The sequence below is a fragment of the Phyllostomus hastatus genome, unplaced genomic scaffold (assembly GCF_019186645.2).
Source record: "Phyllostomus hastatus isolate PE091 unplaced genomic scaffold, TTU_PhHast_1.1 phas_scaffold_46, whole genome shotgun sequence".
Taxonomy (NCBI): domain Eukaryota; kingdom Metazoa; phylum Chordata; class Mammalia; order Chiroptera; family Phyllostomidae; genus Phyllostomus; species Phyllostomus hastatus.
Genome location: NW_025334032.1, coordinates 29,125,497 through 29,137,860, shown reverse-complemented (window position 1 = coordinate 29,137,860; position 12,364 = coordinate 29,125,497). Strand labels below are relative to the sequence as shown.

The following is a 12,364-nucleotide window of genomic DNA, read 5'->3' as shown; positions in this document are numbered from 1 at the left end:
GAGGTAGTTCTTATTTTGGAAACACAACATTTGTTTTCTGAGAACTCTAAGGACTGTGCATTTGGCGAGGGCTGTTCATTTTTCATCCTCCCCACTAATGTCTTAAGGGAGGGAAAAGATAAATCTGAATGTCATCGGGATACATATGGAGCTGAGGGTCACAGTTACTAACGGAGTCCTCTCCAAAGGCCCATTTGGATGCCTCAGCACAGGAGATAAAGAGGCTACGTTTCTAGGAGTCAAAAGACCCCACACTATCTTGTGTTAATGCAAGTTGTATAAGAGGGATAAGATACTGCTACAGTCTCCCCATAGCGCAGGATAGATGGCAAGATCTGGTTCTCTGAAAATTACTATTTTAGAGATTAGGTATTTTATTGCAGTGCTACTGAGGAGAGAGAACTCCAATCAGGGCAAGCCCTGAAGCCATTTGAGTGTTGCAACTAACCCTAAATAGAATTCACTTGAACCTTGCCAGAAATAGGAATGTCATTTTCTTGAAGTTTAAAGAGAGAGAAAAGTAATTTGGGAAACAGACAATCTTTTGAAACATTCTCCTTTGACTTCCTGAGGTTCATAGTTCTACTGAATCCAACAATGTGGTATTTTTTAAACCCTATTTTAGTGTGTGTGTGTGTGTGTGTGTGTGTGTGTGTGTGTGTTTCTCCAAAGGGTTCCCTTCATCTCTTATTAGTTCCTTTCCTTAACCCACATGGAGAACCTGGTAGGAAATCACCAGTGCTTTTCTTGAGTCTGGGCCTGCTCCCACAATACTCCCTGCCTGAGTCAGGCCAATATGATTCCAGAATCCATCTTATGAGTCTTATGAGACAAGAATGTCTTTCAGTTCACATTGGACAGCTGGAGTCTGTCGGATGGAAAGGTCAGCAAAACAGACAGAACTCATATTTTTGTCAACTTTGTTTTTAACCTGAAGGCTAGCTGGACACTAACACAAATGAGTCCACATTTTTTTTTGGATGGGGAAATTACTCTTTAATGGCCTATTTTTCTATGTAATTTGCTCTCAAAATGGATATATGTATCCCCAAATGTGCAAATCTGGTCACAGAGGATATAGCCCTTTTAGCTCAAAGTTCTTCTCAACCCAACTCCCATTAGCTAACTTTCCTGTTCAGAAAAAGCTCACAATCACTGAATTTTCTAATCTGATTTGAAACGTGGGCCTAACAGCACGTGTTTGTGAGAGTCTGTTTTTCCTCTTGGTTAAAACAGACCAAAACATTTATAATTTTGGATTTTCCCTGTTCAGGCTGGAGGTGGTGATAGAACTACTCTGTGTACATTGCAGACTTGTAGCCCATGAAGGTTAAAAATGAAATTCACCCGGCAATATCTGACCAAATACCAGGATGGAGCAGGCCAATCACAAGGGTGGAGTCAGGCCCTTGCTCAGCAGCAGGGCCAACAGAAACAAGGAAGTAAACTAGTCCAGTTGTACTTCAGAATAAAAACAAGCATTTGTTTCATTGATTTTTGCAGAGTGGAAGCTGGTATTCAACATGTTTTCCCATTTTCCATAACAAATTTCTAATTAGCTGCATATTTATAAAGTCACTGATCATTGGAAGATAATTATTCTCTATATGGAAGATGGATCTCCACTAGGTTATCATTGTGACGTCAATAATGACATCATTTCTCAATAAAAAGGACCCATTTGGTAAATTTTCCAAGATAGTTATATTTTTGTTCTCTGAGAATCTGAAGATTCTTTACCAATTCATTTATGTATTAAATCAAATTTGCATCTCCTTAAATTGTAGATACAGAGATAAGCAATATAAATTGGAATGAAAACTAAATTCTCTTAGGAAATTTGTTTTACTTCTATCTACCATTTCTATCAGCTTATCTTCTAAAGGACTTGGTTTTATTTTCCTATCCTACCATCTGGAGTCCTAATGGAAATTAGACATAGGTAGAACACTGATATCGAGTTGCTTCATGATAATGAAAGTTCAGATTTACTGGCAGATGGTGGAGGAAGGGGTCAAAAGGTTCAGGGAATTGGGGATGGGATATATACCACTCAAGGCCACAAAACTCAATCCCTGACAGTCCTGCAGGCGAGGCCAGGAGACACTCCATGTTCCCAAGCAGTAATGAAACATGCTGGTGGGAGGGACGCCAGGGTCCCCGAGAAGCTCAGGAACCCTGTACACCAAGCTAGTAGCTGGAGGTGCTGTCAGAGCCCTGGGCTCCCAATAGCCATGGGAATGATAAAAATCGGAAATATCAGAGTCCAGGCAGCAGTTTCACCTTCAGCAGAAAGATGCAAACACGTAGCACAGCAAGTGACAAAATCAGCGGCAGCCAGGAGTCTCCGTCTGGGGAGAGCCATGGAGATGCTGAATGGGACAGAATTCCTAGAGGCAAGACAGATAGGCAGCCAACAAGGATGTAATTTACACAACCAGAATAAACCAAGGATAGATAATCAGAAAGCTGAGGGCAATTGTTCCAACCAAAGTCATGATCCCTGGCTTGGTTTTCAGATGTAGGCCTGTTCTCAGACGCGAGACCTATTGATTGAAGGAGACAGAGGCTGTGACCCTGTGAGGAAGCATCCTGCACTATCACGTTACATTCAGTCAATAGTTATTTTCTAAATCTTTCCCCAAATGGACCTGCAGAAATTTGCTAGGACAACTTGTATTGGGGAAGAGCAAATACTCAGATTTTTAAGGATTGCTTGTTTGCTTCTGCTTCCCTAAAAATGTTTCATATTTGTCCAGGTATGGTGGTCTCTCAGGCCCATCATATGTTGAACTCAGCTTCTTCCTGTTTTCAGTAACGGGCAGGATGCGGGGAACCCCACAGGCAGACCCTTCACTGTTCTGTCTGTGCAGAGTTCTGCTGCTGATACTTGGGGTCAGGGGCAAAACTCTGTGTGGGGGGCATGGCCCTGCTGAGGTAAGACAGAAGCTTTTAGGACTCCGTCTGCAGGTGTCACTCTGTGACTCCTCTGTGACAAAGGCTCTCTTGGAGGTACTTTGGGAGGTCTGTCTTCATCACCGTAGGTGCTGGAAGTTACCTCTGTCCACCACCTTCTGTAATCTGTTTTCACGCGCCTAGGAGGTTGGGAGACCCTGGGGAGGACCTCAGGTTCTGCTTCATTGGCGTTTGGAGAAGCTCTGTGTAGGAGTTGGATATCTGTATGGCTGGCTTGTTGAAGGGTCCCGCTGGTCCCAAGTAAGACCTTCTTAATCTGCCGTGGTTGTGAGGTGAGGGGTTCTGAGTGCTGCCCACAAGCCTTTTGGTCAGGTGCCTGGCTGAGATCCATGACAGAAACAGTCAGGTGTCGAAATAGGAAGGTGATGTGTCCACACCCATGGAAGCTCTACCTGCCAGGAATGCTGCACTTGAACCCAGGTGTGCAGCCTTCCAAAAGCAAGTCTGTGTCAGAGCAGATGAAAAACTGCACTGCACAGTTGTGTCTTCCAGAGAGAGGCAGCAGGGGCAGGGGTCTGGAGCCTCCTTGAGGAGTGCCGGGGGCAGTGTAATGGGGACAGGCTGTTCTTCACGGGTGGCAGTGGAGGTGGGACTACACAGCCAGCCCATTTATAGAGGGCTTCTTAAAACCACGGACTGCCCTGGCTGTTGTGGCTCAGTAGACTGAGCATCAGCCTGCAAACCAAAGGGTCGCCAGTTCTATTCCAAGTCAGGGCACATGACTGGGTTGTGGGCAGGTCCCCAGTATGGGGTGAGAGAGAGGTAACTACACATTGATGTTTCTCTCCCTCTCTTTTTCCCTCCCTTTCCCTGTGTCTAAAAATAAATAAATAAAATATTAAAAACCAAAATAGTGACAACTTGATCCTTGCCGTAGGGTCCCAAGTTTCCACTTGGGGGAAGATAAGTTGGGGCAGGCTGGACTTCGGAGCGGGGGTGGGGTGGGGGGCCTCCTCTGCAAAGCAGTGGCCATTCCTTGGAGCAAATGCCTGGGTGTACCCAAGAGACGTCAGGTGCGCCTGATCCATAGCCTTCACACTGCAGGCTATGGTGAGTGGGTCAATGTTTAAATAGTTATTTTCAAATTCCCTGCAACTACCCCAGCAGGTGTTCCAAGTTCCCCATGGCCTGGCCATCACGCACAAACCCTTGAATCTCCTGGGCAGCAACTGCTGTGGTGGACGGCATGTCTCACCCTAGGGCTTTGGCCTCTGGTCAGCAGGTTTAGATCCCCAGCAGAGCCTCAGTTGCTCCACCCACCTTCCCTCGCTTGTCTGTCCAGGCAGGCTCAGCGCCAAGGGCTGGGGGCCAGGATGCTGTGCAAGCATTTAGCTACTCAAAGCCACCTGCTCACTCCCTCAGTGCTCCCTGCTGTCACTCAGCTGCCCTTCTCTGTTTTCTACAGGTGGGAATTTCAGGGGCTGTCTCAGGGGAGGGTCTCAATATCATATTCATTAGCTTTCCAGGTGTGCTTTTAATATGCTAATTAATCAGAAATGAGTGTTTAGAGAGGTCGGGCCCATTCTCTGGTCAGTTTCACCTTCCAGGAATGTCACAGAAGGGGGACCTAGACAGGTTGGTCGGCCTGGCCAATCTGGAGTGTGGAAACCATTCGTGTCTTGGGCCGGGGAAGGTAAGCCCTGGTGATTTATTAGTTGGCTATAAATAGCTCTGCTGTTTAACTCCCTGTCTCAGTTTCCCCATTCCACTTGCGAAGGAAAAGGAATTTTCCTAGTTTCTTACTACTCTGCCTCACTAATTCCCAAATCATTTAAGTGGCCAGCGCTGTTGTAACAAACTCCAGGCACGTGTGCCACTGGCCAAGCAGTGCGGTGGGGAGAAAACTGATCACAAGAAGAAACACTGGTGTTCCTCATTAGTCAGTGATGATGTTTTCGGTAAAACGGTCAGTCTGAGAAAACCTGAAGTCAGATCCCACGCCTATGGAGCCTGTAGCTCCAGGGTACAAGGTTGAAAAGCAGTATTTCAGGAGTGTGCATGGGTTGTTATTGGCTGCCGTTAGCAAGAAGGTATTATAAGAAAAACATGAGTCCAGGAAGGAATTGGCTGGTTTGGAAGGAGATATGGAAGGGAGTAGAGAAAGCCCAGAAATCAAAGACCTTAGGGGGCTGGAAACATTTTACCTTACTGGACTTCAAAACAGTAAAAGATAAGACAGAATGTTTTGAGTACCTGAGATCCATTAAAAATCAGCCTTAGGTAAAAATTCTTTCAGGAATAGCCATCATTTGCATATCTAAAAACTCACTAATGTGCTATGCTAAATTTAACTAAATTGATTATTAACCTTGAAATATCTTCTGTGATTTAAAGAACTGCTAGAAGCTATGAAACTTGAATTTTATAAAAATATGTTCTGGGTCAAATTCTAAGGCAGTGTCCCCTGTCTGACTGGAGCAAACCATAGAGGTGGTTTGAAGTGACAGTGGTGGTGACATTTTCCCATGGCGGTGGGGAGGAAGAAACTTTCAAGGTTCTTTCGGCTGGTGTAATACTTAAATCTACATGAGACAGGTTAACCAGAGAAATAACCAAATTTAATTCTGTAAGTATGCATGGTAAGCCCCAATACATGAGGGAGTCAGAGACCCCACATACAGGAGAGGTTCAGAGGCAGAAAGTGAAAATGAGGTCTATATGACACTCTGAGCTAAGGATGAGGGAAGGCACCTTGGGGTTTCAGAGGGGAGGGAGGTCATTTCAGGAAGATAAGAAGAGCACAGCAGTGCAATTTACAATAGCCAAGTGCTGGAAGTACCCTAAGTGCCCGTCAGTAAATGAAGGGATCAAAAAAATTAAGGGTTTGCAGGAACAATGATAAAGAACACATGGAAAATAACAAGTGGGGAGGGCTGGGGTGGTGGGGAGGGGTGGGGGGAAAAGACAGAAAACTGTACTTGAACAACAATAAAAAATGTTTAAAAAATAAAATAAAATTTAGAAATAATGAAAAACCTATGGTATATTTACACAATGGAATACTACACAGCAGAAAGAAAGAAGGAGCTCCTACCCTTTGCAACAGCATGGATGGAACTGGAGAGCATTATGCTGAGTGAAATAAGCCAGGCAGTGAGGGACAAATACCCTATGATCTCACCTTTAACAGGAACCTAATCAATAAAACAAACAAGCAAGCAAAATATAACCAGTGACACTGAAATTAAGAACAGGCTAACAGTGACCAGAGGGGAGAGGGGAGGGGATTATGGGGGAAAGGATGAAGGGTTTACAGGAACAATTATAAAGGACACATGGACAATAACATGGAGGGGTGGAAACAGGCAAAGGAGGTAGGGAGGGCTGGGATGGTGGGGAGGGCTGGGTGGGGCAAGGCAGATAACTGTACTTGAACAATAATAAAAATTTAAAAAGCAGATGTTCAGCAACTAGTAGTTGGTGCTGCCCTATAGATAGGTCATAACATGTTATTTCTGGTGATAACTCTTATTATAGGGAAGGACCCTAATTTAAATTCTTTAAGGGAGGGGTGAAAGTTTCTCGTGAGCCTGAAGAATCTTGGTTGCCTTCAGCTAAAAACAAAGTATGTGCCAAAGTGGCATATTTTGGGGAGACCTGTTTTGGACCCCTACACCCACTGCACCAAAATAATACACTTTATATGCACAGTTACTGAGTGCATCCTAGAAGCATGGTGTTGGGGTGTGTCAACTGTTATGAAACCCAAATCAAGTACACAAAAGCAGAAGTAACACAGAGAACTAAAATACAAAGTAAAACATTAAAGATGGATAGAAAATGTTATTGGATTTTAGAATTTAAAATGATTGCCAGCTAGAACTTTTATGGAACACTAATGTCATGCAAAGCATTTGACCTGGGCTTCAGAGGACAAGTCCTACTTAAGGACTTTAATATATAGGAAGAGTGGCGGTCAAGGTCCTTGCAGGTAAGAAGAAAGGCATGCTAAAAGGCATGAGGTGGGAAAGTGTCCTCTGGGGCTCACATGTACTTAGGTGAGTAATATTTAGAAGATGAGCCAGAGATTTGAGGACCCTGGATTTGACACTAAGCATGTGACAAATTAAGTATTAGTCGATGTGGGGATTTTCAGATATTGTTAGCAACATAGGCATGGGGTTAGGACTATGGCAGCAGAATAGAACATCAGTTGGAGGGAGAATAAAATGGAAGAAGATGATCTGTTTGCAGATTATCACAGTATTTTCTTGGCAGTGGGAAGGGAAAAGAGGGACAGATGCATTAGCAGAAGAAATTTAATAGGATCAGGGAAATGCCTGAATACGGGAGATGGAGGATACGTTCAAGACGTAGTTTATAAGCTTTGATTTCTCAGTCTGCCCATACTTATGGAAATGTAAGAATGCATTGTATTTTGTAGGAATTTTGTGAAATCCAAAATCCTGAACTGGTCATTTCTTTTCTCCATTAAAATAAAAAAAGAAATGTTAAAAAATTTTTACAATCTGTTATCACAGAGGCATTATAATACTATAAATTAGGGCAAATATCTCTTAAGATTAAATGAAATATATTTTGCTGTCTTAGTATAAAAGTCTCTATCTAAGTTTAATGATAGACTTAAAAGTGCATCTAATTAACTACCTAAATTTCTGTCATGGTCGCTATAGGCAATTATGATTGTTCACTTTAAAGTTATTGATATGATGGAACATTGATTTGTCATAAGGAAAGACCTGAGTCTGTTTGAGTCCATGCTCTGAGAACTCTGTCTTCCAGGCACCCTGGCAAGTTCCTTTACCTCTCTGAACCTTGGTTTCTGGTACATAAGTGGGAATAATAATAATATCTAGCTTGAAGAGTTGTGATGAGCAAAGGAGTCAATGCGTTAGAAGTGCTCAGAATGTAGCAAACTCTCAATACATGTCATTGTCTGTTGTAGCTACTACTACTGTTCCTGCTGTAGGCTTTTTGGCTCATGTCCCACGTGAGTGCAGGAAAGAGTTTTAGAGAGATCACTCTGTGCAATTTGGAGATCATATAAACACAACTGCATGGCATCAAAGATGAGATTAAGTCCTTTATCATGGAATCTGTGGTTAGCCACCAATTTGTGGGCTTTAGCAAGTAATTTCATTTCTGTGGGTTTCATTGGTAAAGGGAGGGATGCTTGTCGTGTGATTTCTAAGGTCCTTCCCAGCTATATTTTTCTCTGTTCACTGGACTCCCTTATGTATGGGGGCAGGAATCGTGACTCTTTTGTTTACTATTATTCCTAGAACTTAGCACTGTACCCAGGGCTTAGTAGACTTAAATAAATATTTGATGCATGAATAACAGTGTAGTTGCACTGAAGTCCATCTACTGAAGGGACCTGTGGACTGGGTTATTATTTTTGCCATGAAGTGGAGTTTTTTGACTTGGGCTTATGTCTTACAATTTCTCTATTTCTCTTTATAAAAGAGAAGGGGGTGATGGTGCCAACCTAACACCACAGAGTGAGTATTGAGAATTAATCTATTGCAGTTGAGTCTTTGGGTATAGATACTACATCAGGGTCAATTACAATCAGGAGTAATTTTGAGATAACAAGTATGAGGTTGGAAGTTCATGGTGTTTGCCTGTGAGAACATATTCATAAATATAACAAGTGAATACTCGGAAACTTAAAACTTGCAAGTTTATCAACACACATCAGTACTGGCAGTGTTTGGTTGCAGAAGGACATTCCATGCTTGGATATTGGTGATGGCTGGAAGGGAAGGACGCTAAATATAGGAAGTGAGGCAGAGGGAAGTGGTCGAGAGGAAGCTCAGAGAGGGCACTAGGAGGAAGGAACTACAGGCAGCACCAGAAGGAAGGGAGGCCCTTGCCACTGGGGCATTACATGAAATATACTAGACGTGGGTCTGGGCTTTCTGGGGTCACATAGGATAGGATCTTGGGTCTTTTTTCCTTTTGAACAGCAATGTGGTCAGTGGTCCTAAAATGCTGGAGGAGGTGAGACACAGAACACTGTGGTGTCTTTCTCTGAGGTTCAATACAGTAAACCCTCACTGATGGGCCACTACCCTAGTTTGAATGCTTACACTGCCAATTAGGCATTACTATATCCACTTTATGATGAGAAAACTGTAAATCTAAGAGTTGAATGATTAAATTTATTTTTAAAAAGCGAAGGACTTATTTGTGACCTTAATTCTGTTTTGTCTGCTGTCCATTCCTAAAATATTCTCGTTACAGTAATGTTGTGGGTCTTCTTAGGTTTCATCTGTTCTGACAGTGCAGCGTATGATGGAAAGGTCGTAAAATTACCTCTAATTTTAACATTTTAAGATCAGGAATAATGACCACTAAGACTGAAGATACCATAGCCCCAAGAAATGCCAGATAATATATTATTGAAGGATTCCTAACAGGGCTTAGTACTACTTTTCCTTACGTACATTGTATTTTTTTACATAGGAATTATATTTAGTGTTAGCTTTCTCTACTTAGATTTTTGTGCCCTTGCTAGAACTATGGGGAATAGAATTTAAAATGTGGAAATGTTTTGATAATTTATAAATAAAAGAGAACAGAATATTTGAAATAAGGACAATTGCAAAATCTATGACTTTTGTTCCTATTCAGACAAAAATTTCATAAAGCATATGACTAGAAATATATACCCTACCCTCAACATTAATATTTTTTCCTTTACTTGAACATGAAAGCCAAATTTTATTTACAGGAGTTCTGGATTTGGATTTTTGAGGCTTAGCCTCTTTCATGAGACTGGCTGACCAACCAAGCACAGAAATACTGTCCTCAATAACTGGTTAATTGAGCCACACTTGGGGACTAGCAGGGCAATTGAAACACTTTTCCCTCATTTTGAGGGTGAAACATGCTGATGTGTTTCTAATTAGCCAATTAAAGGTGCATTCTTCTCATCGACCATTTTAAGCTCACTAGGAATTTCATTACCAAATGCTGAATGAGAAATGAGTTCAACCCAATAGTTTCTGTATTCTCCCACTGTACCTTTATGGCTAGTTTATTTTCTAAGTTCTCATTGAAATTCTGAAGTGAGTAAAGAGTTAAATATTTTTCCAAATTAGGTCATAAAAAGCAGAAAATAATACAAATAAGTATTGCACTTCCAGATGGCAAGGAAATATTTGAGTTTGGAAACAGAAGAATATAAGAAAATACTGACAGATGTGACCAGACAAGCTTTATTTATTTTTTGCCCTTTTATCACAACTTTTTTGATGTGTTTATGTGATTGTGCTTCTTGGAGCTTATTGATTTTCTTAAATGTAGAGATGATTTTTTAATCAAATTTAGGATGTTTTCAGTCATTATATCTTTTAACATTCCTTCTCTCTCTATCTCTCCATTCCCTCTGTTTTTCCCTCCACTGCCCACGCCACTCAGCACTCCCATTATGCGTGTGTTGTACGCTTCACTTCATGGTGCTTTACATATCGATGCACCTCTGTAAATTTACTCTCTCTTTTTGGATTATTTCTACTGATTTATCTTCAAGTTTGCTGATTTTTTCTTCTGCCAGTTCAAATATGCTGTTGAGCTATTTTGATTAAAAAAAAACTATTATGTTTTTCAATCCAAAATTTCTGTCTGGTGCTTTAAAACATTTCTCTCTCTTTATTGATATTCTCTATTTAATAATACATTGTATAATACAGCTTCCATTACTTCTTTAAGCATGGTTTCCTTTAGTTCTTTGACCTATTTGTAATGACTACTTTGAAGCCTGTTAGATCCGACATGTAGAGCCCTCACAAACAATTTCTGTTGTTTGCTTCTTTTCTGTTTGTGGGTCACACTTTCCTGTATCTTTGCATATCTCATATTTTTTTGTTGTTTAAAATTGGACATTTTTAGTCACATGTGGTACCATCTGGACACTACTTTCAACTCCATTTCTGGGGCTTGGTTTTGTTTTTGTTTGCTCGTTTGTTGTGTGACTTGGCCAGACTCTTGGAGTGGCTTCTACTTTCCATGTCGTGTGAAGCCTCTGAAGTCGCCCCTCAGAGAGACTCATCCTCGGGCATGAGCGCTGTCGTTCTGAGTTGACAGTGGTTTTCTCAGGGGTCCCTCTAGCTTTCTCTTTTCCCGATTGCTCTGTTCATCTGTCTGTTTCTGTTGGCATCACACCCAGCTGTTAGGCTTCACTCATTTACGGCTGATTTCTTTGTTGCTTTAGCTAGTGTCCTGGGCCTTAAATTGCTCTGCAATCTGATCCAATTAAATTTCGGATGGGTTTTTTTTTTTTCAGGCCAGACTTGAACTAGTTCTGTCCCCATGCCACTCTTCTCGCCTGTCTCTTTCTCTGGTGCTCTGTGTTCAAGTACCCGAGCTACCGTGTAGTTGCTCTCATAGAATAGCTAACCTTCTTTTAAGTGCATATAACCCAAATATTCATAATTTTGAGACCCTTAGGTTCGAACTACCCACAGACAGCTTTAAATAACATCAGTAACTCTGAAGATAGGTTCGGACCTCTCTGTTCTTTTTGGCTGCCTGTGTCCCTGAGAAAAAGCTCCAAGCCACTGCTCTAGGGCTGGGGTAGGGACAGTGTTGTGATACTCACATTATGAGCAGGGTGCTGGTGTGGCAGTGTCCTCTGGTCTTCTTTGCTGACTTCTGCTCTGTGGATGAGCTGGACTGAGGGTGTCTGAGGGCCTAGTGTCCTTGGCCTTCCAAGTCTGTGAGTGTGAGTGGGGGCTCGATAGAGGAAGGAGCTCCTTTGGACTGTTGGCTGCACTGACCGGGAATTTAGCCTCTCAAACATGGGGTTGGAGGTGATGAAAAATGCTCCTCCCAGTGAGACGCTGTGTGTCGTTAATGGAAATGGAGGGGAAAGAAACTATGTCTTTTTGGCCACACTTACCCGGAATTATGTCCTCTCAAGCGGAACGGGCACTCAGAGAGGAGTGGAGTGCTGTTCCCGCTGAGATTTAGTAGATCTTTAAAGTAGAGTTCCTGAAATAAATGTAGCTGTATACCCTTAGAGCAATTTCCAAAGACTTTAAATGTTTGTCATTGTTTTTTTTTTAAATATTTTTTACCAGATATGATTGTTTCACTAGGGAACTGGTACAGGGCTCCTCACACCAGTATTCCAGAAGTGAAACTCTCACTATTATTTTTTTACTACATCCTATATATATTTGTCATTTTTTCTAGGCAAATTGAAGATAACAGAGAATCTATTGTATTTGAAAAACATGTGCATTACAATGTAGCTGGGGAATGAGATTCACATACATGAATGAACAGAAACATTTCAATATAACTAAATGTCAAACTAAGTGTTATCATTGGGACCATGATTGCCAGCAAAGATAGGTCCATAAGGATGAAGGCTCAATGAAAACCTTACAGTGAAGGTGGAGACCAAATACACTTTTTG

The 12,364-nt window shown here is 41.8% G+C and overlaps 1 pseudogene; it reads right to left on the bottom strand.

Annotated features, from left to right (window-relative positions):
- Positions 1 to 2,705: 2,705 nt before the first annotated feature.
- On the bottom strand, positions 2,706 to 4,164 carry LOC123807769 (annotated as a pseudogene).
- Between the last annotated feature and the right edge of the window lie 8,200 nt (positions 4,165 to 12,364).